Raw genomic sequence first — 6000 nt, forward strand, 5'->3', positions numbered from 1 at the left:
TATTTATTTATTGTGCATGTGAGTGGGGGGAGGGGCAGAGGGAGAGGGAGAAGGAGAGAGAGAATCCCAAGCAGACTCCCCGCTGAGTGCAGAGCCTGATACTGGGCTCGATCCTAGGACCCTGAGATCATGACCTGAGCCGAAATCAAGAGTTGGTTGTTTCACCAACTGAGCCATCTAGGCGCCCCTACATTTTTCCTTTTGACAAAACTCTCAGCCTGGCCCAGGACATTTAAAAGCTGAGATAAACAGTTCCAGGGCAAAGCCAGAGATTCGGGCTTTTCCCAAAGTGTTGCAAATCTTTGGCTCTTTCCAAAGTGTTTCTGAGCCTTTTAGGCAGGATCTTAGCCCCCAGCCTACAACCCCTCTAGCTTTAATGGGTGCTGAGTACTTTACACCCCATGAAACCCACTGCAAATGGTCCTGGCCTCTGATGTGCAAGTCCAGGCTGGCAGCAGGGCGCTGGCGCGCAGCCTCTGCCTGAGGGAATGACAGCCTGATGGGGGCTGGAGGAGGAGATGATACAGGACCTTCTAGAAACACCATGGCAGCTAGAGCAAGTCAGGCCTTTACCCTAGCTGGGCCTTGCCTCAGACATCTCTCCCTTGCCAAATAAGGCAGCAAGACCTGCTCTTTCAGGAGAATTTCCATCAACTCCCAGGAGCACCTCCTGATCAAGCTGTGAATCTGACCCAGAGTAATAATAATCAATAGTTAGAGTCATTTATTGAGCACCTATGATGAATCAGACCCATTTCTCAGCTTGTCCCAGGGATTCTATCTTCTGGGGGCACCCAATGCAAATTCACCAAATTCACCACCTCTGGGACTCATGGTCACTTACCTTGCTTTAATTCTTTGGAGCGCATATCACTAGCTGTCACTATGTGGCTTATTTATTTGCGTACCTGTCTACTCCCTGTCCCCACATTAAAATGCCAGGGACCTCAGGTGTTTTTCATACTCCAGGGCCGAGTGTGCCGAGAGGTGCTCGGCACAGAACAGGTGCTCGGTAAATATTTTATTATTTTATTTTTCACTGGAATGAACGGATCCCTTCATTCAGAGCAATCTTACAGGAAGGTACTATGGCTAATCTTCATTTTTCAGATAAGACAAATGACACAGAGGATTGGCCTGGAGCCTTGACAACTGGCACACAGTCAGGACGGGCGGACCTGAGATTCCATCTCTGGAATATTCGACTGAAATCCATACAGTCCTACCCTACACCACCTAACCTTGCCCGCCTGGCTTCCTGTAAGGTGAATATTCACTTGGAAACATAAGGCCTGGTCAAAAAGGGAAATTTGTTTCCCTTGTATTTGAAGAGACATTTCCCAAGCATTTCTATTCACGATCCTACCAACATCCTGTATTCTTTAGTTTTCACAGAATCCGTTCAGGCTGTGATCATTGTGGACATTCTATAATGAAGGCATCAAAGCTCAGAGAGGTTGACCATGTGCCAAAAGACACACAGCAAGGGAGTGGTGGCAGAGCTGGCATTCAAGTCTGGATCTGGCCAGAAAGGCTGTGCACCTCTCGCCTTGTAGGCTCATGGCCTCCCAGGGAATCTGAGTGACCTCTCTGGGGTCACACAGCCAGAAAAGGGGCAAAGCAGAAACTGGGTTAGGGTTTGGGATGCCCCACCTGGTTCTTCTCCCCCAAATCAGTATTGCAGTCTTGAAGCCAGGGGTGCAGAAGGCAGGTGTGAGGCCCATGACTGAATACATGGTGGGGATGCCCTGAGGGCCAGGAATTGGCAGAGGGTGATGGAGCCTCTATCAAGGAGACTCATGGGACTGCATGCATGCATGTGCCCATGTGCGTGCGTGTGGAAAATGCTAAGGCCTGAGTATTCAGAGCTTCTGGCCCACCCGCACCCCTACCCACCATGGATCAGGGGCATTGCAGAGTGAGGACAAACAGCAAAGAAGCCAGAAAAAGTGGTCGTGTTTACGTGGGAAACGCCGCAGAGACATAGGAAGCAGGAACACCATGGACTGGCTAGGGGTGGGTGAGTGGGGTTTTGAGACTCTGCAGTCAGGAGAGAAGGGAGACAGAGGTGAAGGGGGTGGAGGTGCCAGGTCTAGGAGCCCTGAGGGGAGAGCGAGGGTCTTTCAGATGGTCTTGGTGTTACGCATTACGAATAGAATCTCCCCGGTCTTGTGAGCCTGCAGTAAACATTTTAAGGGGATTTTAAGTTGGTTTTGGATGCTGGCCAATGTTTCTTTGATTGAGGTTCTGGGACTAGAGGGGCTAGGAGATGACTTAGCTTTAGGGAGTTAAGGTGTCTGTGCAGGTGTGTTCTCTATGTGTGTGCATATGTTGGCACACGTGTGTGTTCATATGCATGTAGGAGGTTGCTCTCACTGAAGTTGTGTGTGTGCACGTGTGTGTGCGTGTGTGTGTGTGTTGGGGGGTGGGTACCAGCACTGCTCAGCCCCAAACTGTGAACATAGCCCCTACTCGGGAGTGGAATCAGATAACCCGGGAGCATCTGGGAGGCTTGAATCAGGAGAAGCTTCCCACCTCCACTTTTGGGGAATTGGAGTTTGTTATGGGATAGGGCAGGGTGTGGGGGAGACCAGCTCAGAAAAACCCAAAGTGGCCTCTATGGGGATTTAGCTGAGAGCAGAGACAGAAGGACCCAGGCAACTGGTGGTGGACCTTGGGGAGAGGGGGAGATTCTAGAGGTGGTGAGGAGCATCCACTGAGGCTGCCCTTAGCTTTCCTCCGACCCCCCACCCAGAGCGAGTAGCACTGGGGCCCTCTGGCAAACGACAGCAAGTGCCTGGATCTCTGCAACTAAAGCACTGGGCACAAGGAGAAAGTCTTGAACTTGGTCTCAAGAAACTTGGGTTCTCAGCATGGCTCCGTACACACTGACAGGCTGTGCAACCTTGGGCAAGTCACTCGGCCTCTCTGAGCCCAGCTTTTCCACAGGGAAGACTGCATGGGCTGGTGGGCGGAAAGTGCTCTGTGAGCTCCGAGGGTCTGGGTTTCTTACTGCAACAACTGCCAGTGGTGACCCTTCCCTGCTTTCCATGAATTCTGGCTCTGCCCTTCAGGACAGCAGGGTCTCAAAAATCCTCTCAGCCTTTAATTTCATCTTCTTGAATTTGACATCAGTCTGATTCTTTTAGAAGGTCAGTCCGGGGACCGGCTGGAGGGTCCAGCCTGGGAGCTTGCCCAGGTGCCCTGTGATCTGTCTTCCAGGGGGTGACCGGTGGCTACGCCAGCTACTCGTCGCTCTTTCTGCTGTTAACGTTAACAAATTGCACTTGTTGTCCTCTGAGACCCAACTCTTGCACCTCGCCTTCTCCAGGTCACCTACGGTGCCAGGTTATCTGTTGATAATGTCCTTGACCGTAGACACCACAACTGCCGCTTACAGGCAGGGAAACCAAGACCCCCAACTCTCAGCTGGTGGCAGAGCCAGCAGGTCCCTCTTGGCTCCGGGCTATAATACGCTGTGGATGAAGTTAGTTGTCAGCGGCCCTATTCTCGGTGCACATAAATCGCTCCCCGGTTCACATCCCTGAACCCACTGGTTGAACTTCGTTTTCCTGGCCATGCGATGCACGCGCAGTGCTCTGAAACCCACCCTGTGAAGGTCACAGACAAGCCTCTGGGCCTCCAGCAACAGCCTGTCACCGCTGCCTTGCAGGGTGCGGCACCTCGCTCCTTCCTCCTTCCGGCTTTTTTTTTTCTATACCATTCCGGCCCCCTCTTCCAGCACACTCCTCCTCAGACCCTCCTTCTGGCCCAGTGGCCTCCCCACCCGACCGCTCAGTCTGGCCTGCTCCCTCCCCCAGCCTCTCCTCCAGGGCTGAGCCCCTGGAGCCAGAGCCTTGGCCGGGATGAAAGCCTCTGGCCGGTCCCATAAATCAGCTGGTCTGTGCCCCTTAACCTTTCCCATTAACCTCTCACACTGGCAGGTATTAGGTGTTACACTTGGTTGCCATAAATTACTTGCCAATGAATTTATGAGCACCCCCCCCCCCTTAGAGGCCTGCTTCCTCGTCCTCCCCCCACCTCCCCTCAGGGCCTTCCAGGGACCAAGCCCCAGGCTTGGCAGTGCCTGGTCCTGTCCTGAAACTCCCTATTTGATGCTCCACCCCTGACCCCCTAGTAGGTGTGGCAGACTGGAGGGTTCTAGGGGGCCGAGGAGAAGGCAGGCCTGTGTGACGGTGACCCCTTAACTCCGACACCCAGAGCTCCTGGCCCTGGAGGCCATGACCTGCTGCTTCCATAGGTTTACCTCAAAGGTGACCTGACCCTAAGTAATAATACCTGCCATTGCTCATTGTTTTTACCGCCTGTCGGGCCCTCCACTGTCTCTGACTCTCCTGACAGTCTTGTGGGGGGGTGAACAGTCTTGTTACCCCATTTCACATGGGAGGAATCGGACACGCACACAATGACATGAGGTGAAGAGGCCCACAGGCCGACGTGACAGACATTCGCCTTCCTTCCACACAAGTGTGTGAAGGGAGGAGGCCACTCTACAGATGAGAAAGCCGAGGCCCCCAGAGGCCAACTGACTTGCCCGAGTCCCAAGCTCATGGGGGACGAGTGGGGACCACTGGTGTTGGGGGTGAGTGAGTTACAGCCGTGTCCACTCTGTAAAAAATCTGGTCCTGCAAGAGTAATGCTGCCTCTGGACACCATGGTGACTCTGTGAACCAGAATATCTGTCCCATTCGCTTGTCTTGCTGCCAGTCAGGTTATGGTGATAATAATCATAATGTGATGATAGCGACCATAATGATGCTGGTGGCTGCCATAGGGGGTTACGTGTACTTAACTGCTACAACAGGCATTCTTTTTTTTTTTTTTTTAAGATTTTATTTATTCATGAGAGACACACAGAGAGAGGCAGAGACACAGGCAGAGGGAGAAGCAGGCTCCCCGTAGGGAGCCCTGTGCAGGACTTGATGCCAGGACCCCAGGGTCATGACCTAAGCCAAAGGCAGACACTTAACCACTGAGCCACCCAGGCGTCCCTACAGCAGGCAGTCTATGTGCAGAAAGTTGCCAATTTTCTCCATGTTTTGGGGTAGATACTATTGTTATGCCCATTTTACAGAAGAGGAAACCGAGGCAAAGAGAGATCAGCTAACTTATTGAAAGTCACCCAGCTAGTAAGCGCCAGGCCCAGGAGTCAGGCCCCAGCAGTTGGTCTCTGGGGCACCCACTCCCCATGGCTAGTACGGATGCTAATACCAATGTGATGACACCACAAATAACTAGAGCGACAGTTGCATGAGCCCCTCCAGGGGCCAGTGGCTGTCAGTCTACTGGTGTCTGTGGTAGAGGCAGGAGGTAGCCATGTCTCTACCCAGGACGTGAGGCCTGCCTGGTTTTGAGGCTTCTGCTTTTCCTAGGTGGCAGTGGAGGCTGGAGCTACATGCTTTCCCTACATGAGCCCAGGTCCACCGGGGGTGCCCATCCTGGCTCTTGCTCCAGCCCTGACCCCTGGACTCCTGGAGCCAGGGGGCCTTCACTGCAGCTTCCCAGATGTGGTACAGAGGAGAGGGGAGCAAGTGTCTGGGACGGTAGGGAGCAGCTGGAAAGGGACAGGAAGGAGGCATGGGGAGGAAGCTGGTTTCACGGGACCCACGGGGACAGCAGACAGAAGTCTCAGAGGCCAGCTGCCACCGAGGGCCATGTGCCCTCCTCCCTGGCCTCCCCAGTACCCAGGCCCCAGAGCTCAGGCACATGCACAAGGCCCCCGCCCCGCCCCCCGACAAGGCCAACTTTCAAGAAAGGCTATTTCCTAGTATTGCTCTTGCTTGCGTATAATAACCCCGACCCAGAGGGCAACGGAAGGCTCGGCCAGAGGGTGCTGCTGCTCCCTCCACCCGCTAGATGGGAGACCTGGGTCCCCATCAAACAGTAATTGATTTTAGATACACGAGGGCAGTCTGGGGATGGAGATTATTCCCAGGTGAGGATGGGGAAAGGAGAGGAAGTGCTTCCTTTAAGGGTCTG

This window comes from Canis aureus, chromosome 21 (assembly GCF_053574225.1).
Source record: "Canis aureus isolate CA01 chromosome 21, VMU_Caureus_v.1.0, whole genome shotgun sequence".
NCBI classification, from domain to species: Eukaryota; Metazoa; Chordata; class Mammalia; order Carnivora; family Canidae; genus Canis; species Canis aureus.